This window comes from Copadichromis virginalis, unplaced genomic scaffold, assembly GCF_057382275.1.
Source record: "Copadichromis virginalis isolate Kocher_CV1m ecotype Utaka unplaced genomic scaffold, C_Virginalis_male_GT1.1 unmapped_scaffold_1, whole genome shotgun sequence".
NCBI classification, from domain to species: Eukaryota; Metazoa; Chordata; class Actinopteri; order Cichliformes; family Cichlidae; genus Copadichromis; species Copadichromis virginalis.
This window is the reverse complement of record NW_028188589.1, coordinates 7,072,541-7,098,755: the sequence shown is the minus strand read 5'-3', so window position 1 is coordinate 7,098,755 and position 26,215 is coordinate 7,072,541. Positions and strand designations below refer to the sequence as shown.

At 40.4% G+C, this 26,215-nt stretch overlaps 2 long non-coding RNA genes across 3 annotated transcripts; one reads left to right on the top strand and one right to left on the bottom strand.

Annotated features, from left to right (window-relative positions):
- Positions 1 to 285: 285 nt before the first annotated feature.
- On the bottom strand, positions 286 to 3,788 carry LOC146679697 (uncharacterized). 2 transcript variants are annotated; one of them, XR_014918615.1, is made up of 7 exons: positions 3,534 to 3,788; positions 2,775 to 2,814; positions 2,583 to 2,629; positions 2,226 to 2,270; positions 1,369 to 1,398; positions 847 to 915; positions 286 to 640 (listed from the first exon to the last, which is right to left on the bottom strand). It is a non-coding gene; the product is annotated as an uncharacterized LOC146679697 (long non-coding RNA). The 2 variants fall into 2 exon arrangements; XR_014918614.1 differs by lacking the exon at positions 3,534 to 3,788 and having other exon boundaries at positions 2,583 to 2,893.
- Positions 3,789 to 19,280: 15,492 nt separating this feature from the next.
- Positions 19,281 to 20,915, top strand: LOC146679696 (uncharacterized). Its single transcript, XR_014918613.1, has 2 exons — positions 19,281 to 19,553; positions 19,879 to 20,915. It is a non-coding gene; the product is annotated as an uncharacterized LOC146679696 (long non-coding RNA).
- Positions 20,916 to 26,215: the final 5,300 nt, after the last annotated feature.

Sequence of the window (26,215 nt, the reverse complement as noted above, 5' to 3'; positions counted from 1 at the left end):
CATATACATATATGTGTGTGTATGTGTATATGTGTGTGTGATTGTATGAACATAAGTCAGCATACTTAAAATGTAATTTCTTTTCCTTTTCCAGCAGTCTCAGTTCCCCCAGCTTTCACTGCAATCCTCAAAGCCCTTCTGGACACGCTGGGAAACCCCTTCCTTACCCCCACTGTAACAAACAAAAGTCACAGTTCTATTACAGTTCAGAGTTAAAATAAAAATGTGATTTATGTTAGCTGGCTTCATTTAGCAAACAGATATTTCTGTTTATACAGATACAGATATTAATACAGATATATTTTACGCATAATTTTACCTCTTTTTTTTCCTAGATGGGAAGTCTATCCAGTTCACATTACAGTAATGCTAACACCCCTTTTGGTCGTCTCTCCTTACCTTCCAGCATTCATAAATCTGTTGACCTTCTTTGTCTGAGACCAACCACTACAATGCATCATCACCTATTTGTATTGGTAACTTACTTTACAACCTATTTTAATGGTTGCAAAGTAAGTTACTTGTGCTGTATGCAATTTTAGATACACAGAAAGTCTTCACTTACTATATATGGCTGTCATAGTGTCCTTATCAAGGGCAGTTCTTCACTCTGCGCCGATGTCCGTTTTGCTCTGTCCTCCTATAAAAAGCATGAACATTTGAGTGTTTGACTAGTTTTAGATTTCCAAAAATTTGATATTTGTACAACTAAACATTTGAACTACAATATATGCTATTGAGCGATACTTTTATGGGTAATTTTTGGTAAAGAAACTGGTGACAGAGTTGTAGGCTTTTTAAAGTACTATTAGCTAACCATTTGAACTGACTTTCAAAGCTGATTACCTTTTAAATTGCTGTGGATCAAAACCTCCAGTGGGAAGGCGGCCATTAGAAGAACACGCACCATTGAACCTGAAAATAACAAAAACAAACAAAAAACAGAACAATATATAAGAGTCCGGTAGGGTAATAAATCTCTTCTGAAGCAATATAGTTATTTTGGGTGAAAAACAAAACATTCCTCTAAAATATATATACTGACATCAGCAATCAACATCATGATTGTAATTATTTCCTTTTTAGTACATCTACTGCTGTTTGCATGTGTCAAGCACTACGACTGTATCTATGCATATAAATTCACCATATATATCCAGCAAAAATGTTTTGTTATAGGAAAACAAACAAAGGCATTCAATCAGAGGTGAGAAATTAATTGGGAATATGAATTATAGGTGAACTATTCTTTACCTACTAGCAATCAAGCTTCTTTAACCAAGAAGCTTGAAATATTTGAATGTAAAATAAAATAAATAAATAAATAATAATAAAAATAACATGATGTAATTAAAATGCACAACTTACATTAAGGAAATCTGCATTTGTATCCACAGGCTAAAAGTAAAACAGTAAATGTGTTAGTGATAGTACAGGTATTTGTAAAAAAAAAAAAAGAGGCAGTAACTGTGACGCTTCTAGTGGGATGCTAAATGCAGAGATTTATATTTACAGTATAATACTGCATGTACGGGTAGCTGTGTTGTGAATATTAGAGAATCTCAGAGAAATTAAATGTATTTATTTTTTGAATTTATCAATCATAAAACTGTCTGTTTTGAAGGCCTGTTACGATAACGACTTTTTGTTGGTCGGTATATTGCCCCATAAACAATTGCGACAAGTTATGTCATTGTCATTTTAAGACCATTTTATGTCTTTGAATGTATAATCATAATATAACACCATAATAATGCAAGATCTACACACTTTCAATTGACAAACCAACATCTAATTCTTAAAGTATTTAGATCATTGAAATTAGGAATCAAAATATTAGATACCTTAAAAACTTGAATAAATAGTAAGTTTTCTAACAAATAGAAAACAATGTTATTTAATGTTATTGTTTTGTTATCATTATATTTTATTTTTGTAAATATAATGGCACATAAATTACATCATCAACAATTATTGAGGTCATGTACATGTACTGTGTGTTAAGTCGATATATCGATTATTGTGATAGGCCTACTGTTTTGGTATCATAACGAGCTTGTCAAACATGCATGACCACTAAACAATGTCTAAGCAGTAGTATTGGTCTGAATGACAACAAACATAACTAGTGTTTTGGAAAACCTGTTAGAAAACAGTTATTTCAATAATTATGATTAGCATGTGACACAGACACCGCATAAAAAACTACAACAACAAATACTTACTTTAGGAGGATGGGGGAGGGCAGCATGAGGTTGAGACTTTGACATCTGTAAGAAACAAATTCATGTATTACAAACAAGTCACTTAAAAATACATTAATGTGGCAGACTGTTCCCTGTTCAGATGCAGTGTATAAGTACAATCAGGGCTGTCACAACAATGGGGTGGGGCCAAGTGGCTGCAACCCTAGGTACAATGTGCAGGTATATATAATTACATATAATATATGTGAATAAAGCAAGAATCTGTTTAGGTTAGTCACTGTGCTGACTGATGCTTGCTAGGTTTATATGATTGCAAACTGCACAAAAACAACAACAGCAACAACATTAATGACAATGACAAACAAAATTACTTACATTTATGTAAATCTCACATTAGGAAGATCTGCATTCGATTTCATGGGCTGAAATAAATAGGCAGAAACATTACTGCTAAAAAAATAAAAAACAAAAACTCTAAAAAGCCTAAAAATGACTTAAAAAGCAAGGAAATGTGGAACATTGTAATTAGCGAACATTAATAAAGCATAACTGTTCTTTGTTTCTAACCTTGGTAAGTACTCTGTAGCCAGAAGGAGAGGTAGGATTTCTGTGAAAGCCAAATTAAATGTGAATAGGCTTTGATAGTTATTGAGAAGGCAGAATAATAAGAAAAGGCAAAAGTACGTCACAATATAATTAATTAAGTTAAATATTTTGATTACCAAATTATGGAAGCGTGGAGCTGCCACCCAGGCAAAAGAAAAATAGAGCTGTATCACGTTATGACGTGAAATGTTTATTGTTCTAACATTATGCTTTTCATGTTTGTATAATACAGTGGTTCTTAACCTTGTTGGAGGTACCGAACCCCACCAGTTTCATATGCGCATTCATTGAACCCCTCTTTAGTGAAAAATAAAGTGTGTTTTTTTTTTTCAAATTAGACGTAGATATGTTTTTTACTGGTGCACAAAATGAGCCGTGCACGTCACAGCGGAGGCTCTGCCGAACCCCTGAGACCAACTCACCGAACCCCTAGGGTTCGATCGAACCCAGGTTAAGAACCACTGGTATAATATAATATCACGTTATTATAATATACATAATTGTCACGTTCGCACAATATTGTACGGACGTGATAATTATGTACATTTTTCGTACAATGTTGTTCAAACATGTTGTTCAAACATGATAGTATATTGTTAGAACGATAAACTTTTCACGTTATAACGTGATATACTTATATTTCTCTTTTGCCTGGGTGGCAGCTCTACGCTTCCGTTCCAAATACACGAGAATAAAGTAATATTATATGGGAAAAGGCACCTGCTAGCTTGATGATGGAGGCGTCTTAGACTGGCCACCCGCCTTGGCTTCTTGTCGCCACTCCACGAAATAAAGGTCCGTTTCCTCCATGCCGGCTAATTATTCATCCTCATTAAAATCTCGTATATGTTCAGTTGGCAGAATTGAGAATTTTACATCTTCCAACCACTTAATTAACGCGAACATAATCGGCTTGTTTCTTCCCGTCTCCTGTATCCGGCCGTTCCTCTCGCTGTCAGATTTCGCGCCTCAGAGACGTCGTTATTTTTCAAAAAAAAAAAAAAAAGAAGAAAGAAAGAAAGAAACAGCAACAACTACTAAAGAGAGTTTTTGCACGTTCATTGCACATTTGTGGGAATGTTTAAATATTTAATTTTTATTAATTACTTTTCATTATATCTTTATTTTTTAAACCACCGTGGCAATGCGCATGCGCATACACTCCTGCACGCAAAGGGCTTTGGAGTTGACGTAATGTCGCAATGCATTGTGGGAGCGCAGCACCATCTTGGCAGGTCACGAATCAAAACAAGTTTGCTACGAACCATTCTGAAACGTAGCTCAAAAGAAAATGACGGTATAGAGACAGATTCTGTCCAGATGCAAAGAGACGGTACTTGATTGTTGAAATGTGGACCTGTATGAAATATAGCCGTGGAGTAGAAACCCTGAAGACCAAACCGCTATTGACTTAGCATGATCTACTCTCATACCTTGTCTGTGGAGTCAGAGCATACACGGCGCAGCAATTTCGCAATTATAAATCTCTGGAGGCGCACATCCAATTCACCAAGGACTGGGTACAAGATTTGGCTATTTTTAAGCCTCCACGTTGTGAGTACGCCGTCATTCAAGCAAAGGTAAGTCAGCTTGAGTACTGCGAGTAAAATGCGTTTGATTCCCCCCAACATTCGAATTAGTGCTAGCAAAAATTCATTCGTGAGGGGGAAATTACAGTGAGAACATGTAGAGCAGGGGTGCCCAATCCCGGTCCTCGAGAGCTACTATCCTGTAGCTTTTAGATGCATCCCTACTCCAACACAGCTGAATCAAATGGTTTGATCTCTTCAGCATGCCATCATGTTTGGCAAAGGCCTGATAACAAGCCATTCATTTGATTCAGGTGTGTGGGAACAAGGATGCATCTAAGAGCTGCAGGATAGTAGCTCTCGAGGACCGGGATTGGGCACCCCTGATGTAGAGGCTCTGTTAGAGGGATAACATAGTGAGTTCAGTGCATTGATGTGGCATTGTCCTGAAGGATTTAGTTATTCTTTATGGTTAAAGAAATTGCCCTAATTAATTCATATTTATTATAAATAATCCTAATTACACATCTTGCTTCCTTGTTTGTGTCCTGTGTCACTAAAAATACATTCTGTTTTAGTTTTATACATTGATTAATGACCTGCAGAATCTCCTTGTCATATTAGGTGTCCATAGTTGTCACTTAAAGTTGAACTTTATGTTTTCTCCCTCTTGAAAGTGATTACATCCTTGCATTACATACTTTAGGTTCATTTTTTGCTGATAGGTTTCTAAAAAGAAACATGCAGATTTAGAATATAACATGCAGCGTTCTATAGATGGATACATAAAAACACTTTATTTGTTACATTTATGATAAATGGATTTGAAAGTAAATAAAACACATTTGTGTCGGACTTGGCTTATTAAAGTTCTTGTCTTTAAATGAACTTTGTCTGTGTGTGTTTCAGGTCCTGCACTCTTAAAGACTGAATTGCAGCATTGCAGCCACAGGTCATTGTGAGCATCACAGGGAAGGTTGAAGCCGCCCACTGCAGCTGTATGGCTAGAGTCGTGGAGACTTGCAGCCATGTCACTGCTCTTCTGTTTAATGTAGAAGCAACAGTGAGGATCTGTGGCACAAGGACTGTTACAGATGAACCTGCATACTGGGTTTTGCTGGGTAATATGACCAAGATACAGCCAGAGGTTGGCCATAAGATAGACTTCTCCTCTTCAGCTGCCCAAAAAAAAGGTTCTTGATCAAAACATAGACAGACCATCTGTAGTGACAGGTAAAAGAAGCCATCCTCAAAAAAGAAAAGTTCCACCTGCTACTGTGGAGGAGTTGGATCAACTGATGGGACAATATTTTTCCAAGCATAGTTCTGTTCTGAATAACCCATAATGTTTTAATTTAGGGGGCCATGTAAATACTTTGCATTTACTGAATATGTACTTACTAAATACCACTGTTCAAAAGTTGAATAAAGAAACAAAGAAATGTTTGCCTATTTTTAATTAAAAGCACTTTGTCGAACATCACATCAGTTACAATGTAGAAAAAATGTTATGTATAGTTTACAAATGACAAAATGTTCACATAAAATCATGACAGCATTTGTATAATATCACCCACTACTAGCAATCTGTAATTTACTGTCTCTTTTGAAAACTTATCACTTATCACATGGAGAAACCTTTGGAATGCAAGCATGCTGATCCACACAGGTATGCACACAGGTGTACACATGGGTATTCACAGACGCGGACTACAGCTTTCTTGGCTGCTGCCTCAAAGCACACTGTGCGCTGTCTATCCTGCGTGCTGCACAATATCGTTTATTATTTAGTAACTATTGATATCTATGGCTAGCTAGTTTATTGTGATGGTGCTTTTTTTTCTATTATTATGTTGCTCTTTGTTGTTTGCTGTCTCCTCTGTTTTTTTTTTTTCTCCATACAGGTGACCCAGGAGTTTTTTTTTTGTTGTTTGTTTTTTTTTCTCTCTTCCCCCCCTTCTCACCGTCTCTTCCCACCTTTGGTTTTCTTTCTCTCCCCCTCTTTCTTTCATTCTTTCCCCCTGTCCTGTCCCACAGTTATGTCTGTCCCGTTTGCAACTGAAAATAAAATAAATTCATAATTATAATAAAGGTCAATCAAATGGACCAATATGGCAAGGCCATGATGATCCACTTGGTAAAATAAATCCGCTTGGCATCTTTCTTGGCCTCAAGACAACAATTCTGATGGCTATAGATCCAAACGGGACAAAAAAAAATAAAATAATAAAGTAGTCTCAGAATAGTGAATTAAACCAACATTTATTGTTGATTTTTTTTTTTTAACAAGAAAAACATTTTTAAACTGAATAAAAACAATGCCAATAACCAAAATAAATAGAAGCGTACATGAAAACTACACAGTCCTTCACCTTTCTGTCTGATTTTTTTAAGGAAAACAGTTTTTCATTCCACTAAAAACAGGACAAACCCACCAGCATGAACATTAAATAAACTATTACAATTGTAAAACAAAACTCATTTACAAAATGTAATAATTATCAGTGGGTCCCAGGAAATAGAATGTGACATGGGATTTAGATTTCCGTTACCAGGATGGTCGGGTTCAGCGTAGTCTTTATCACCACCTGTCAAAGACACATCATCAATATTCATGTTTGCTCAGGTTATTCACTTGTTCACATCTGTCTGAGATCATTCATACTGTTGTATGGATGTGTGTACAGTATGTATATAATTATCAGCTATGTAAAAGATATTATCATCTCTGTTCTTACCTAGTTGGAAGTCCTCCATTCAAACTCAGAGAGCCGCTGGAGGAAGGTGGTGATCCGAGGGCTGATTCTTGTAACCTTCCTCTTTACGACACGACCTGTCTTGCGGCTTGTACCAAGTTTTGCAGGGCATTTTGTTCCCATGTCTGGATTGATCCTCACAAAGAACCTTTTAACGGAAAAAAGGCTGCTTTAATTTCAAAATTAAAACATACGTTACAGCAATCACCTATATGTTTCTGCAACTGTAAAAAGAGAAGGAGAAAAAAAAAAGAAGAGAAAAAGGAAAAAAAAAAAAAAAGAAAAGTTATCACTACATAAACAGCACAAGACTTAAAAGTATTTAACAAGAGCATTTTTCCCTGGTTTTACTACCACACTGGGGCACATGTTCACCAAAACGCAGCAAACCTTTGCCATCTTATCCAGGAAGGTCACCTTTTTACCCACACATGGAAGAAGTAATCTGATTGGCATGGTGGTAAGTAGCATGTAGTTTGAAGCAGGGATTTCGTAGTGCCCCATGTGTAGTGTTGGAACCCAGTCAGGATTTGTTTCATTCATTTCATAGGCTGGTTTGTTGCAATAATGCCAAATAATTAGCAACTCTATAAATAGAAGGTAGTTCTGCATGTTTGTTCTAAGTTTGTGCTATGATCTCAGAGCGCATTGAAAATAAAATTAACAGGCTATAAATAATAATATGAACTTATTTAGAACTTACCTGAATGAAAATACTGGAGCACACCAACAGATATCTGTGGCTGGTAGAGAACTGAATATCAGCTCGTCTCGCAGCTGCTATCCAGGCTAGACGCCTTCTTTTGGTAACATCCAACACATAAGCTCCCTCATGATGTTTCCAGGTGAGGAAACAATGAAAAGAGAGCCTGTTTTCAAGCTTATTCCTTTGTCGGTAGTGCAATCTAACATTACAACCGACCACACAGCAAGCATTTGTTTGGCCTGCTAATATGGCGCCTTGACCAAAAATCCTGGCTACGCCCCATCCCGTAAGATCACGCTCCAGAGCCCTATTAACGTACGGATCTAGAAAGAAGACGCTGCATTTTTAACTCTGAGGGAGATGGAGAATGAGCCTATTTCCAAAACAGTGGAGTGTGTTCCTTTAAGTACTAAATTGTATATATTGTCAAAAACTAAAGTGTACATAGCAGTTGTTGTATCTTGTTTACTGTATCACTGACAGATAATTTCAAAGTCAATGAACGCTACATTATAGTGAGATATTGTGTAATGTGAAATACTGTAAGCAAATGAATAAACAACCTAATTCGTGATAGACCTTTGACTCTGTTTTGTTTGAATCCAACTGTTTTTTGCAGATGTGCATAAAACATGTTACTTTTAGTATTGTTATCATTATCATCATTATTGCACTAAATATATTTTAAATAAAGGATACTTTGATATACATTCTACTGTAAGGTTGGAAATGTATTTTCTTCACCCTAAAATATGTTTTGAAATGTATTTTGGTTTGAAAGAAATATATTTTCAATTTCAAAAATATATATTTTTGGAGCATCACAAATACAAAATATATTTACCATATATTTGAAATATATTTTGGCCAGGAAAAATGTATTTTTTTACCGTATGGGTTTGCTGCTGCTGACTTTGAAAATCACACCAAACATGGAATCAAATATATCGACTCAGCTTAGACTACAGAGAAGCTCGGCACTGCTCACAAAACTCAACACAAAAGGCTTTTTAAAGACAACAATCACTTTGACAGACACACAAACACGACTGAGTACAGAGCAGCTGCTGGTTTGAAGCCACAGAAATGTTCAAATGTTTAAACACACTGCAGCGTTGCAGCCGTGATGCATTTGTGCTGCTAAGGCCACACACATCAGCTGCCTTACATTTTAGCACCAGTTCATCTCTGACCATGGCAGCACAGTCTTTCCAGTACAGTGATGTTGGTGGGGACAGTGGGGACTGATTGTTCATTGGCTGTAAGCCGGTCACATGGACGTTTAACTGGTGCTTTGATTGCTCTGTAGTCTGTTGTGCCTGTGAGCTGCTCCTAAAATGAGACAGATTATAATTGTCACCATTCTGTTAATGACTCTTATTATGTGCGCTCTCCTCCACTGTCACACTAAACACATTAAATCTTTATTTTTGTGTAAAGTCAGGATTTATTGGCTCTTCTTAAAAGCGTCATGAAGTGCAAAACTCAGCAAACATTATACAAAAGTAGATTTAGAAGCTGAACTGAAAACATTTAAAGTGACAGTCAGCACAAATCCAGCTGACATCTCCATCCAACCCAAGTCTTCATTTAAAGTCATTATAACTGTGACACACGTTTGTTACAGTATTAATCCTGCCTGATGCTGCAGGGCCAACATCATGAAACAGGCTCAGCATTTATTTCCATTATGAAACTTTATCATTAAAAACAAACCATTGTTCTGCAGTCGTCCCAGGACTGTCGGTCAAACGTTCTCTCCACATGTTTAAGGCTGAGCTCACTTTATCGTCTGCCTGAAGGAGGAAAGCAGATGTTACTAAACATCACAATAAAACATATGAAATGGGTGCACATGAGGAACGTCTGCACTGTTAAAGCCATGCAAACATCTTCACACATGAAGCAGCAACACCTCTCAGTTTAGCAGCAGCTGGTAAAAGCCACAGTGATCCTGGAGCCTCCCTGAAGGACTCGTTCATCAGTAACTGTCAGGAGGACGATTAAACCTTCTGCACACGTCCTGTAGTTACACACTCGGGAGGAAAGACGACGTCCTCGCTCTGCAACATGATCTGTGTTTCATCCAGGACACTCAAACACAGATTGGTTTCCAAATATTAGACGCACTGGTTCTTCATGCGTTTCTACCTGAGCACTCAGAGTCATTTCTACAACAGGCCTCCTTCACCTGCTGGTGCCTCTGTTTCTGTGTTTGGCTGTTTCCATCAGTGCCTGATGTTTGTGATCTTTGATCTGTTCTGAAGTCTCTCTTTGTAACACAAATGTTGTTTGGCTTCTTTTGCAAACAAGGCAAAAGAACTTTAATGGATTCATTTGCTGATCTTACTTTTCTGATGCAAAGCCGTCCTTTCAACGCTTTAGAAAGAAAACCAAACAATGTTTTTAAAACTTTCCCAAAATGTAAAAGCTATTAAAACCATAAACTTCTGCTCCTTGATCATGTGATTCTTCTTCTAGACTGTCTGTAATTGTTATTGCTGATTGTCAATAAAGTTGTTTTTTATAAGTTATGTTGTAAAGGAAGCTTGTGGCGAGGGAGGAGGGGCGACTAAAAGCAGGTTCATATAGTGGGAAAGTCCTCAGGTCATGTGAGGATATTTACTGATGCGTCAACACTGTCAGATAAAAGAACGGCTGCTGCATTTGTTCTCCCACAAATAAGTTTGGTGATGAGTAAAAGAATTACAGATGATGTGGCAGTTTATACTGGGAGCTGGTAGTGATGTTACTGGCTTGAACTGGGTGGAGGATGCACTAATATGCAGGTATGTGGTTTGCTGGGACTCTAGCAGCGTGCTAGTGAGCACAGGTGATATGTCTTCAGACTCTAGGCAACATATTATTTTTGATATACTTCATTTACTGTATAGAATCAAACACAGAGGGATAGAAGTGGATTTCTTATGGCTCCCTGTGAATATCGGTGTTGATGCAATGAACAGGACGATAAGTTTAAAAAGGTGCAGCAAGAAGAAGTCGTGCAGGTTTGACTATAAAATACAGTGAAAGTGAGGTGAAGAGTATAATGAAGGTAAAGATGAAGGACGAGTGGCAGGCACACTGGGACAGAGACGGGAAAGGCAGATATTATTATACAGAAAACAGTCGTGTAGAAGAAGCTGCAGCAGAGACCAGGATGGAATCTGGAGAGTCAGAGTTGGTCGCACAGGCTTGAATAGCACACTTAAAAAGGTAAACATGACACAGGAAGTGTGACTTCTGTGGACCAGAGGAGACGTTTGACGGGTTGTTAGCGTCGTCAGGATGCTGGATGGAAACGCTGTGCCTGATAGGATGATTACAGGCTGGACTTTGTCTTCCTGTTACAGATGGATCCAGGCCCTGGATGACTGCTGGACACACATGACCCACACTAGGCTGCCTTCATCCATCCTTTCCTCCTTCACTGAGACTCAGAGTCAGCATGTATGTATTTATCAGTGATTTGAATCCTTTCATTACAGAGTGAAGTTAAAGTAGACGTGTGAACACACTAATAAACACAAAGGGACACAACTACTACTCCATGATGGAAAGCTGAAGTATTACACAGCTTTATGAACCTCCTGTTATCCTGGTAGACGAGTACAGCAATAAATCTTTTACTTGAACATCTTCTGGCTCCAATAAGCTTTGAAATGTGACCATGAAGTTAGAGACACACTGACTGAAACCCACAGCTGTGACTGTGGATCACATCCACACACAGTGTAGCTGCTGTCTCTGTGTGAGCCTTTGCACTGCTGCTCGCAGCACCGTTATATCACTCAGCGCTCGCTGCTGTTATTGAATCCACTTTTTACTGTCCGTGCAATCAAGCTCCTCTGCAGAGCTAGAAAATATCTTCGAACCAGTTTATGTGTTAGGGGATCCTTTGCAGCTGTGACTGTTGCCTCTGTTTTTGTCCTTTGGTTCCTGGGAGCCTTTTACATTTCCATCAGCAACAAATATCTGAACAGGCTTTATTGTAGGAAATACAGGAGTAAATAGTTGTCATTATTTATTAGATGTTGTTAAAGATGATCAGATGCTTGTTTAGTTTAATGCTGTGGCTTCAGTCAGCATCACTGTGCTGTATAGTTTTATTTTTCTGATCCTTCTGTTAAAGTTGCTGAATAAAAGCTGGTTGGTCTGCACCTCACCGCTGCCTCGAGCCTCCTTCTTTAAAGCAGCAGAGGCTCTTCATTCAGGTATCACAGCTCGAGTTGTTCTGCAGGAGACCCAGAGTACTGTCCTTGGTCCATAATGACATTAACTTTGATTCATGTCAACACGAAGCCTGAACGTCTGTGATGAACACACTATCAGCATCACTGACATGTTTCATCATTTAAAAACACTTCCTGTCACTGTGGTGGTTACAGTGACATCATGCAGTTTGTGCTTTGACCTCCAGAGGGCGACAAATCAGCACAGACAGAGAGCTCCATTCAAACTTTGCTGCCATCAGGAATAATTCTTCAAATATAATCATCAGTGTTTGAGCAGCTATGATATCAGGGACAATCTAGACATGTGTGACAATACTGAACATGTCACATGACACACCTCAAACATCATGTGATCCACTCTCAGTCTGCACTTTCATTCATGACTTCATGAATTTATGATCAGTTTACTCCTGAAATATTCAAATGCTGCAGGGTGAAGAACAACAAAGTGCTGACACATGTTTGTGTTTCAAACAGGAAAACCAGCAGAAATAAATCATCTTTGGACAACATGACAGAGATTAGTGAGTTTCCAACTTGCACTTGAATGCAGCACAGACAGATTCTGATGTTCGTGGTTGTAAACGTGTCCTCAAACGCCGCTCTGACTCTTTCCTTCCTGCTCAAAGTTCCTCTTTTCTGAACTTGGTGTTTGTGCCTGACGCTGATCGTCTCCGTGTGGAGCTCCGTGTGAAGGTAACGTTAGCAGTGTGTAATGTTTCCTGGCTAACATCAGCTGTGTGCAGCTCAGTTCCAGCACAAATCTGCCGCTCCATAGTTCACGGTAACGGACTCATGAGGTCGACCGTTAAACGCTCTCCCGCCATTTTGTCTGTGTGCGCGGATGTGTACGTTTTTGTTACCACTGTCATCTCATCAATAGCCTATTTGTAAAAGATCTCTGTTCATAGTTTAGTTGGATTTTAAAACTCTGTAGTTGGACAGTTTTATTTTGGACTGATGCTAAAATTCTTGCTGATTGTTTCTGTCGAGGTTTTGTACTTGACATCCGCCATTTTGGATGTGATAAGCTGTAGAGAGTGCGTCCAAAAAGAGAAACCAGAAAGAGAACCTGTTTTATTAATAACCTCTTGCAAATAGAAGAATATGAAAAAAACAACAACAAATAGGATAAAACCTTTAAATTACTTGAATTTTTAAAATCACCATCATCTGTTAACACAAATTTGATCATTTCAAATTTTTGTTTTCATTTTCTCTTCCCAGTTACTTCTTTCTCATTCTCTTCATTCTCCTTGTCACCTTACGTCTCACTCTTTAACTGAAGTTGTAGTTCTAACATAAGAAGTCCCACCAACGTCCTTTATTTAATCTCTGTGTTGTCACAGTTATTATCATCAGATCAGACATGAGACCCAGACAACAACATAAGTTTACAAGCTAACATCATGTCAGCTAACATTAGACGATAGCATCATAAACTTTAAATTACTTTGCCTCTGATCAACAGTTTGATTACATTCTCACATCACAGGTTTATTTGCTAAGTGTGAGTCCGCCCACATTAGATCCACTTTTCAGCAGGTGGAATAATTTGTAGTATATAGGTAATACATCAACAATTCTGCCGTGGCTAAGTTAGGAATATTTATAATGTCATTTCCAAAACTTGCATATGATCTGCAATTTGTAGCAGATCTACTGACTGTCACAGAGCAGCTGGAGCAGTCTCGAATGCAGGTCAGTCCACTGCTGCCCCCTGTGGCCAAGTGCCATAGCTACTGCTGGATGAACTCGTGACACATCTGCACCTGTTTCTATGAACACATTGAGTCTGAGTGGCTGCACTTACACTGGTGCATTCAACATATTGAAAGATGGCAGCAATGTGGATTGTCAAGACTCAAACCAACCGTTGAGCAAAGACAGCAGCATCACTTGTTTCTGTTTGTTATACAGCCAGATTTACTCGTGACACACATGTGCAGCTGCTTTATCACCTATTCTGAATTTGTTTCAAGCACAATACATTTGTTACACATGTTGGGATATTGTGTTTGTTTTAAATGTTATATACCTGTGTGGTATGTGACTTGTGTTGCCATGACGCCAGGTCTCTCTTGGAAATGAGATTTTTAATCTCAATGAGATTTTTTTTTACCTGGATAAATAAAGGACTAATTTATAACGTTCAGTGTTTTCCGGTCTTCCAAAAGAAAAAAAACCTTCAACTACATGACATGCAGTTGTGTATTTGTTTTCACCTTATCATACACTTGAAGTTTTACAAATCACCACTTCTTTAGTGAATATCATTTCAGTCTCAGACAATCTCGTTTCTCTTACAGAGGTTGAATGCACCTTCTGCGGATGGCGGTACCACACAGTGTGCGTGGACTTCCCCTGCACAGAAGGCAACTACAAATGCTGTGAATGCTAAATAAACAGAAACAAATGATCCCTGTTGTCTTTGCTTGATGATTGGTTTGAGTCTTGACAATCCACATTGCTGGGGTTGCATCTTTCAATGCCAGCAATGGCAGGTATCAGTGCTCAAAGCTTTTGTGTTTGTTTCCAACAAGTTGCCCACCTCGGGAAACAAAAATGTGTTCTTTTACTTGTCAGATGAACATATGAGACACTTTGACTCTTCAGTGCAGTGTGGAGCCTAACAAAGATCTGTTTTGTGTCCCAGCTGATCAGCAGGAGGAGGAGAGTCTGACGGAGCAGCAGAGGAACATTTTCAGCTACTTGGACTCAGCTCAGCCACTACAGAGGAAACAATGAGCTCAACACAGAAGGTGACAGACAGAGCAGGACCATATGACCAAAGATATTTATCACCATATACATTTGAACATTTGCCATAACGATGTAGCTGACGATAGAATTGACAGCAGACAAAATACTTTACAGCTGCACAACTTTATTAAAAACCCATCAATGTATTTTCACTGAAACAAGCAGCTGTTGTTTATGTGCATTAAAGTTATATAAAAATGTAACAGTGCAAATGCAAATTCCTCGCTGACAGTTTAACCAAAAGGCGTTTCCAGTGGAAACTGGCCGACACATCCTGAGCATAACCATGTATAATATCCACTAAACTTCAGAAGAGGTTATACAGTCGTGGCCAAAAGCTTTGAGAATTGCATAAATATTGGAACCTGGAGAAGTTGCTGCTTAAGTTTTTATAATAGCATTTTGCCTGCACTCCAGAATGTTATGAGGAGTGATCAGATGAACTGCATCGTCCTTCTTTGCCATGAAAACGAACTTAATCCCCAAAAAGCCTTACCGCTGCATTTCATTGCTGTCATCAAAGGACCTGCTGAGACCATTTCAGTGATCGTCTTCTTAACTCAGGTGAGAATGTTGGCGAGCACGAGGCTGGAGATCATCATGGCTGTATCCCAATTCAGGTTCTGCAGCTTTAAAGTCCTCAAGGGCCGCGTACTCAAAGACCGCTAAGGCCGAAGTGCGAGGCTCGTAGGCTCGTGAAATGGGACGTCTAGCCTCCGTCGCGCTGCCCAGGTTGCCTAGCAACCATGATACTAACAGCTGGAAACGTTTCATACAGCTTTGTTTGACAGAAATGAAGGAGAACATATTTAGTTCATTTGTTTCTACATGAGCTCTGTGTGATTTGATGAGTATCTGAGGCTGAGACCACAGGACTGTGAAACATGATTGTTGGGCTTCATTTCTGTGCTGAACAGTCGTTTAAGATTAGCTGTAAATAACAATTAGCTGATGTTGTTCATGAGACTAAAGTCATCTCACTGTGGTAATGTAAATATAATATGGCCAATATTATAGTTATTATATTAATCACTTCACTCACAGACAAGTATCTGTGACAGTGTGTATACAGATGTATCATATATAAGAGACAAATATTGTTCATTTAATATGTTGGTACTAAATGTGGCTCAATGCTTACATATATGTGTAAAAAGCAAATGTAGGAGCTGTGATAACTGTGTCTGATAGAATGAAGAGTAGACTGATATATGAAATATTCCTTTATTGGGTGAGAAAATCAGACCATGTCATAACTGCTGTAAGTCACACAGAATAGATATCAGAGCCTTAAACAGGCTGACTTCTGCTAAATGGGTCAAACTGGGCAGAAAGTCTACAAACACATAACATCCTTATAGAATATGATGTAACACTATAGATCAACTTAGCTCAGAATATATAAAGCATATAAACAGTTACAGCAATATGATGCAACAAACACAGCAGCTACTGATCCAAAATACTCAAAGCTTCATAGAACTGAAACCAACATTTATTTTAGCTCCATCCTGCTGCTGATACAGACTTTAGGTTTCTGAACATTAAACTTGTTGCTGCCTTTCATAGTGTGTAACTTGAAGGCCCTGAGTACTTTCTCCCACACTGGAAACACTGGGATGATCACATTATTTGAACATTAACCTTGTTGCTGCCTTTCATAGTGTGTAACTTGAAGGCCCTGAGTACTTTCTCCCACACTGGAAACACTGGGATGATCACATTATTTGAACATTAACCTTGTTGCTGCCTTTCATAGTGTGTAGCTTGAAGGCCCTGAGTACTTTCTCCCACACTGAAAACACTGGGCTGATCACATTATTTGAACATTACCTAATAAGACTGATTCAGCACAGACAGTTATGTTAAACTTTCCTAGCAGTCCTTCACAAACAGGGAACAGTCTGTCTATTCTCTCCATCTGTCAGCTGCTGCTGGCTCTTCCTCCTCCTCTTCCTCACACACTGCTGAGTTTGTCCTGGTGGATCATCAGGGCTGCAAAGCCTCACAGATGATGTGCAGCAGTGGGTCCCTCAGTCTGTCCTCACTCTGGACACTTGCAGTCGTCACACATGGAAATCAAATGTGTGATAAGCTGCAGGATTCAAACACAAGTGTAACTTATAAACACATGTTCATACTTTTATTCCACAATCAGAGAGAAAGAAACAGAGAGAGAGTGCAGGACAGACAGACAGGTGACAGTCTCAGGTGTACACACTGCTACACAACAGCACCAGAGAAGCAGGATTTAGTGTTTGTGTTATTACGAGTGTAAACAAGAAGAGTTCCAGATGGTGCAGTGGACACATGTGTGACTGCTGTGATTAAAGCATCTTTCTTTCAGCTTAACGAGTGAACCGTCAGCTCGTTCAAACACACGTTAAAGTGCGTTTGGCTCGACACCACCGAACAGAGGCAGCAATATAACACAGCTAACATTAACAGTGCAGTGGATCCTGCTTGTGCCGTGATGTTCAGGACTGCAAACCAAGCAGCATCACTGACTTTCAGCTTGTTGTGTTTGTGGATATATGACTGACTTTAATTATCCACAAAATCATCACATTCTCTGTCAGATTAAGGTCGACTATTGAACGGCGTATATTTTAAAGGCTTTAAAACCAAGTTAACGCTGAAAGTACAAACATCACTAATGTCACATAACTCTGCCGACAAGGCATAGCTATGGCTATGAAATGCTCTTTGTGTATCACTTCTTCATTATGAAAGATGTCATTAATGCACTAGTAATGTCTCATCTGGAGTATTGTTCAATCATTTGGTCAGCAGCTAATAAGACAGATCTTAACAGACTTCAGTTAGTCCAGAATAAGGCGTCCAGATTAGTGTGAAGATGTTCATACTATACTAATATTGATAAAATGCATAATAACCTTTCTTGGCTTCCTGTACAGGCTAAAATATTCTATGGCTTACTTGTAGTTCTAAAGAAAGCAATTCTGTTAAACACACCACATTTATTCTGCTCAGCTGCAGTATCCAGATGAAATACATCATCATATTACACAGTTTTCAACAAGCTGCAATTTAGTAAATGCTCGAGTTAAAAGTAACGTTTGTAAAACTGTTACATTTAGAGCAACTTTTAAGTGGAATAAGTTGCCTTAAAAAATTAGAGAATTATTCAAAACTTCAATGAACACTTAAAAGCCGATTTACAGAGCTTTTAGTTGTTGTAAATATTGTAAGACATGATTTGTTTTTGAAATTTGTGTAATGTGCCTCAATGTTATTGATATTATTATTATTATTATTGATTGCTTATATTTGAACAATTGTGAAACCTCACTGTGGATGTAAGAGTGAAATTATGTGGATATCTTGAATCCACTTTATTGTGTAATATTTTATGTGAGTATTTGACGGAAGACGAGCAACATCTGTTGTGGAAGCTAACGGGGTTCCTTTAGAATAAACAAACATAGGATTTATTATCACTGAATAATTCTGTATAAATCTATACAAATTATAGAAATATGTAATAGGAAACAACAAAATAATCTAAATTATAAAATAATGTGTGTGTGTGTGTGTGTGTGTGTGTGTGTGTGTGTGTGTGTGTGTGTGTGTGTGTGTGCATGATTTTAGTGTTTGAACAGTCATGAATTATCTTTAACAGCAGGTTGGATGTAATGTGTTAGAACTACCAGCAGGTGGGGATAAGAGACCTTTAAGGTGTTTGGTGCCACGCTCCACCTTCAGGTTTAAAACTAGTGTTAATGGAGTTTGAAGGTTGAGTTTGTTCCACGACTGCATTTCACTCACTGCCTCTGTTTGTATCTCTGTCACTGCAGGACCAACATGGAGCCAGAAGTCAGCGCTCTCAGGAGGCCGACAAACCTCACAGAAGAAAGGGAGAGAAAAAACACACCTGTGACGAGTGTGGGAAGGGTTTTACTGTGAGGGCTAAACTAAAACAGCATCAGGTCATCCACACTGGAGAGAGACCGTTCAGCTGTGACTTGTGTGGAAAGTCTTTTTCCTTGAAGGGTCACCTAAAAACACACCAACTCATCCACAGTGGAGTTAAAGCGTACAGCTGTGATCAGTGTGGCAGAGCTTTTACTCAAAGTAGCAACTTACAGAGGCATCTAGTTACCCACTCTGGAATTAAGCCATACAGCTGTGACGAGTGTGGGAAGGGTTTTACTGTGAGGGATAAACTAAAACAGCATCAGGTCATCCACACTGGAGAGAGACCGTTCAGCTGTGACTTGTGTGGAAAGTCTTTTTCCAGGAAGGGTTACCTAAAAAAACACCAACTCATCCACAGTGGAGTTAAAGCGTACAGCTGTGATCAGTGTGGCAGAGCTTTTACTCACAGTAGCCACTTACAGAGTCATCTAGTTACCCACTCTGGAATTAAGGCATACAGCTGTGATCAGTGTGGCAGAGCTTTTACTAACAGTAGCCACTTACAGAGGCATCTAGTTACCCACTCTGGAATTAAGGCATACAGCTGTGACATCTGTGGAAAAACTTTCAGCCAGAGAGGGAGCCGAAATACACACCTACGCATTCACACCAGACATGATGTGTACTGCTGTGAACAGTGTGGCAAAGAGTTTATAAGTCACACAGACTTACAACGACACATGTTTACCCACACTGAGGAGAGACCTTATCAATGTGACCTGTGTGAGAAGACTTTTAAATCTCCACGTCACCTGAGACGACACCAACAGATCCACACCAGAAAGAGACTCTACAAGTGCAGCTACTGTGAGGTATGTATTTATATTGTTATCTTGTCATTTTAGCCTGACTGTTTGGAACAACTCTGCTCATTAAACTGTGTTAGCATGTTAGCAATTCTACTGCATGGAAAAGCAGCTCTGAGTGATTATTCAGATTTTCCTTTCAGTTATGATTTTAGTATTACTGTAGTATTATGGTGGTAGTATTGTAGTTATTGCAGCCCAGTAAACTGAGTGTGTTAACTGAAACAGTCAAATGTAGTTGGACGTCTGCAGAGATGCTCTTTATTTCAGGCGACGTTCAGGATACAAATGTTGAAGGACTGACTTACACTGTCTTTGTGTCTTTGTTTAGAAGCAGAGCGACACAGATGGATCCAGTTCTCAACCCTGTCATCACTGTGGTGGTGGGAAAGACTTTCATTGTGACCTCTGTGGAAAAACTTTCAGTTGGCAAGCTGCCCTTAAAACACATCAACGTAGACACACTGGAGACAAACTGAAATACTGCAAAGAATGTGGGAGAAGCTTCACCACACCAAGTGAGTTAAAACAACATGAACTGATTCACAGTGGGGTTAAAAAGCACCTCTGTGATCAGTGTGGGTCATCCTTCACCACTGCAAGGGACCTTAAATCACACAAACGAGTCCACACAGGAGAGAAACCACACAAGTGCAGACACTGTGAGAGAAGCTTCTCGCATTCAGGTCATCGTAACAGTCATGAACGAACACACATAGAAGGAAACTACAGCTGTGACCAGTGTGACAAGAGCTTCAGGAATCTCAGTTCATACTCTGCACACAAACGATCCCACGTTACTAATAAACTGTTTCACTGTTACCAATGTGCCCAAACATTCACCTCATTGTCTGCTCTGTGCAAACATCAGCGCGATCACTCAGGGCTGAAATCACTCCCATCACTGGATCACAGTGAATCTGAAGACACAGAAAGATCCTCTGGTTTCTGTGTCAGACTCAAAAAGCTTGAGATCAGGCTCCACAGAGTTCAGATAGAATCATTTAAACTTGTGTTGAACTGAACTGGTTGCTGGGCTGAACTTCTACATAATACAGATCTACATGGGATCTTCTTTTCTGTTTTTTACTGAGTCAGTTTTGTCCTTTTTTCTCTGTCCTGGTTTTGCTCGTCTGTAAATGATTGAAACTCAGTCAAATAGTTCATTGTTCTCCAGCAAAACGTTTTGGAAACTCATGTTTAACCTTTAAAACTCTGACATGTTTTAGCACACAAGGCTTCATCGGGGAGTTCACTCATGATTGGACCATGAGAACAAAGGTTTTTAGTTCTTTCAAAGAGAGTCTTGGAGATGTTTGATGTTTCTGTTTTTTCTACATAAAGGAATAAACTATTTTTCTTGCTTCATGTAGTGTGGAAGTTTTTAATGTTTCTTCATCTGTGATGTTCTTGAATGTGTTCACGTGAAGATGATATAAATAAACTCTTGTCAGAGATTTACAGTTATCAAACAGGTGAATAAACAACACTGAGACACTTGGAGACGGTTAACGTGCTGCACGGGTGAGGGCTCAGAGAGGACTCACACCGAGCTGCAGTAGTCGTTTATTATTTATAGCAGGGTGAAACAAGCATAGCAGTTTCCTCTAATTTTGCATATATGTGTGTGTGTGTGTCTAAGTTCGTATAAATGTCATAGGGTGAACTTCCTCTTTCTATAAACAGAGCGAGTAGTACATTTTGTTCTTTTCCTATTAAGAGTAAAATATGAACATATACTTTAATGCAACATAAAACTCATAAAAGCGTTTCTTCTTTAACATCCCCTCCTGATGTTAATATTTTTCACTTAATCATACTTTATTATCAGCCAACAATCACTTGCTTATAACATTTTCAATTGTAGCATCATTCAGTATGTGTGTGTGTGTTTCTATACTAAATCTTCTTCATCCGATTCATCTTCTAGTGGCAGTCCAACATAGGTAATTACTGTGGCCTGTACCATTTTGTCAATCATGGATCTTATGCATGGTAGGATACATGTAGAAAACAAGCACAATAATAGAAGCAGAACTCCTATCAGTACGAGTCCTTTTATCACGAGGGTCTTCCAGCTGCCACTCAGCAGCCAGGTCAGCCAGTCCTCATTGTTCGTGACATAGTCTTGTTGCTGCGCATTACTCAGTTGTCGCAACTTGTCTAGGGCGGTGGTCATGGTCAAGGAGTGCACGTTGTCCGGGATATAGGTGCAACAAGTGGTGTTGAATAAGACACAGAGGCCCCCTCTCTCAGCGAGAATCATGTCCAGGGCGACCCTGTGTTGCATGACCACTATTCTGATCGCGTCGATTTCCTCATTCTGAGCCTTATTTATCTTTGTTGAGCTGTTCAGGAAAAGTCCAAATCGGTAGTCAAGAGTCTCAATTCTTAACGTGTTTTTTCCAGTTCCGACCCATGGGAACAGTGAGTGCAGGACCTTCTGTCTGGTGGTCCACAACTTGAACTCCGCTGGTACATCACTGCCCCAGATTGGGTCATGGGGTTGCACGTCATCAGTGTTCCTCTTGCGTCGTGGTTGGTTCTGATGGAATACTCTGAATGTGTGGTCTGACACTAAAATTAGGGCGCAGAGTCCGGTACAAGAAAAGCTCACAACTAAGACAAAACTGCTCCTGCAAGGAAAGCTCACTGTTATGCATGCAAGTCATCAAGATGACATCATCAAGATGGCGCTGGAGTGACGGCAGCCTTTCCAAGTAGCTCTGCAACACCGCACCTTTTTGTTAACTTTAACTTTTTAGACTAGGCTTTTCAAACTTTTTTTTCACCTTCCTCTACTTATACCTCTTAGATATAGCGATACAAGATGGATAATGCACTTTTTAAAACTTCTGGAACCAGTTCCTTCATCTATTCGAGAGCGGAGCTGCTGGCACTAAAAACAAAGGGACAGACCGGCATGCGACACAACATCCCGGCCGAGCTAAAGAGGAGCTACAGAGGCTGCAAAGCTGGAGCGAGGAGAGCGGATCACCGGAGGCGATTCAAACCATCAATCCCGACAGTGATCATGGGCAACGTGAACTCGTTACAGAATAAGATTGACGAACTGTGCGCTCTGAACAACCACAGACTATACCGTGAGTGCAGCTTGTTTATCTTCACGGAGACGTGGCTAACCGAGCTAACGCCGCAGGCTAACGTAGACCTATGCGGTTTCACACCCGTGAGAGCCGATAGGGACACGCAGGCCAGCGGAAAAAGCAGAGGTGGGGGACTCATTGTCTACGTTAACAACAGATACTGTAACCCTGGACACGTCTCCGTTAAAGTTTCGGTATGCCGTCCGGACCTGGAGCTGCTAGCTGTTAGCTTGCGGCCATATTATCTACCTCGGGAGTTCAGTCATGTGATCTGTGTGTATGTTTACATCCCTCCGAGGGCCGACGCAACAGCTGCCTGTGAGAAAATACACACAGTCACAGCAAGACTTCAGACACAAAACCCCGAGGCTTTCATTATTATATCTGGAGACTTTAACCATGCCACACTGGACTCTACTCTGGCTGCTTTTCACCAGTTTGTGAATTGTCCCACAAGGAGCAACAGGACAATTGACCTACTGTATGCTAATGTGAGAGATGCATACAGAGCCACCCCCCTCCCCCCACTAGGGAAGTCAGACCACAACCTGGTTTACCTACAGCGACAATACACACCCCTCGTCCAAAGGCAGCCTGTCACAACGCGCTCCATCCGGAGATGGACCCCAGAAAAGGAGGATGCTCTGAGAGACTGCTATGACACCACAGACTGGGATGTGCTCCTGAGCCCACATGGTGAGGACATAGAGGGGGCGACACACTGTCTTACAGACTACCTCAACTTTTGTGTGGACACGGTCGCCCCTGCTAAGACGGTACGGTGTTATCCTAATAACAAACCGTGGGTAACACAGGAAGTCAAAGCTGTCCTCAACATGAAGAAGAAGGCTTTCAGGAGCAAAGTGAAGGAGGAGATGAAGGCAGCACAGCGGGAGGTGAAACGCTGCCTGAGGGAAGCAAAGGACACCTACAGGAGGAAGGTGGAGCAGAAGTTGGAGAGGAACAATATGAGGGAGGTCTGGAATGGTGTGAAAACCATCACAGGCCACAACACCAAGAAAAGCACAGTGGGGGGGACTGTGGAGAAGGCAAACGAACTCAACAACTTCTTCAACAGGTTTGACCAGCCCACAACCCCCCCACCCTCACCTTCACTACAGAGTCCAATCCCCACTCTCCTACCTCCCTCGCTTCCCCCCCTTCCTGACACCATGACACCCCCCTCCTCCAATCCCTCTCTCAGCAGCAAGACATCTCCCCCCCTCCCCTCTTCCCAAACATCTCCCAGTGTCACAGTGGATCAGGTCAGGAGACAACTGAGGAAGCTTCGCCCCAGAAAGGCAGCAGGCCCAGACAAGGTGTGTCCTAGGATGCTTAAGGCGTGTGCTGCTGAACTTGGGGAGCCGCTACAACGAGTCTTCAACCTCAGTCTGCGACTGGGGAGAGTGCCCGCCCTATGGAAGACATCCTGCATCGTCCCGGTCCCCAAAAAGAACCGGCCCAATGAGCTGAATGACTTCCGACCGGTGGCACTGACGTCACATCTTATGAAGACTCTAGAGCGGCTCTTCCTCAACCTCCTCCGACCACAGGTACAACATGCCCAGGACCCACTACAGTTTGCATACAAGGCAGGTGTCGGAGTGGAGGATGCCATCCTGTACCTCCTACACAGAGCCCACTCACACCTGGATGGGGGAAAAGGCACGGTCAGGATCCTGTTTCTTGACTTTTCCAGTGCCTTTAATACCATCCGGCCCTGTATGCTTCAGGAAAAACTGAACAGGATGGAGGTGGACCCCTGCCTGGTGGCTTGGATCTCCGACTACCTCACCGACAGACCACAGTACGTCAGGCTGAAGGACATCACGTCTGACACAGTGGTCAGCAGCACAGGAGCACCACAGGGAACTGTGCTGTCCCCTCTTCTCTTCACCCTGTACACCTCTGACTTCTGCTACAACTCTGAATTATGCCACATTCAGAAGTTTGCAGACGACACAGCCATCATGGGGTGTATCTGGGATGATCAGGAAGAGGAGTACAGAAGTCTGGTGAGGAACTTTGTCGCATGGAGTCACACAAACCACCTGCAACTCAACACCTCAAAGACTAAGGAACTGGTTGTGGACTTCGGGAGGTCTAGAGCAGGTCCACTGCCGGTTCAGATAGAGGGGGAGGAGGTGGAGGTGGTCAACAAGTACAAGTACCTCGGGCTGTGGGTGGACAATAAACTGGACTGGTCATGCAACACAGAGCACCTGTATAAAAAAGCCCAAAGCCGACTGTACTTCCTCAGGAGGCTGAGGTCTTTTAACATCTGCAGGAAGCTCCTGAGGATGTTTTACCAGTCGGTGGTTGCTGGAGTACTTTTCTATGCTGTGGTGTGCTGGGGGAGCAGCACAGCAAAGAAGGACTCATCCAGGCTGGAGAAACTGATCAGGAGGGCTAGCTCTGTGGTCGGCATGAAGCTGGACACTCTGGTGACAGTGGCAGAGAAAAGGACATTAAAGAAACTGATGGACATTATGAACAATGCCAGACATCCTCTGCACACGGCCATAAACAATCAGAAGAGTCTGTTCAGTGACAGGTTGCTTCTCCCAAAGACAAGAACTAACAGACTTAAAAACTCCTTTGTCCCACACGCCATCAAACTGTTTAACTCCTCTCTGGAGGGGAGAGGGAGGGGAAACAGGAGGACAAAGGAGGGAACAACTAAGCTGTAGTGCCTCTTCACCTCACTGTACAATACCTTGTGCAATACTTTTGTAAATAGTCAACGGTGCAATAGACTCAATACTTGAAATGTGCAATTCACTTGTATTTTTATTTTTATTCCTATTTATTCTATTTATCCCCTTCGTATATTTTATTTATATTGTCTCTGTATTTATATATATGTGTGTGTGTGTGTGTATAACTCTGTAACTTCTGTCGGTGCTGTGCTTTTTTGGAAATCGAATTTCCCAGAGGAACCCACCCGAGGGATTAATAAAGTTCTATCTTATCTTATCTTATCTTATCTTATCTTAAGTTGATCAGCTCTAGGTGAGAAGACATTTAAATCTCACACTTGTTCTGCTGCATTTTTGAAGCTGGAGGAACAGATCGCAGGGTTCATTTTTATATACACTGCAACTGCCATGAGGACAGGGCCATTTTTTTGTTGTTGTTTGTTTTTCCTTTTGCTCTGTGCAGCACTTTGGCAGCATTTTTAAATTTCTCTTTGTATTTTTTCTTTCTTTTACTAGTGAAGAGATGTAGCGTGAACAGTTATACAGTCTAAATATCCCATATGGGTCGTGTGAAATGGTGTTTTCAGTTTCATTCAGTTGAAGTAAAGAACGTTGAATATTTCTAAGTGTGCTGTTTTGAACCAACATGTCACAGTATGATCAGTGCTGTAATTTTTGACAGTCACTGTATCAATGTTATTTTTGCATCTCTTGAATAAAGGTTTTGACCTGCAAGTGCTAATTTCTTTAGTTATTGGGGTAAAATGGGTAATGTTAATAGGAAGGTGTTTGCCAATTCAGTAACCTAATTTAATGTTAATGGAAACTAACATTATCTCAAATTGTTTAGTTATAATTGTTG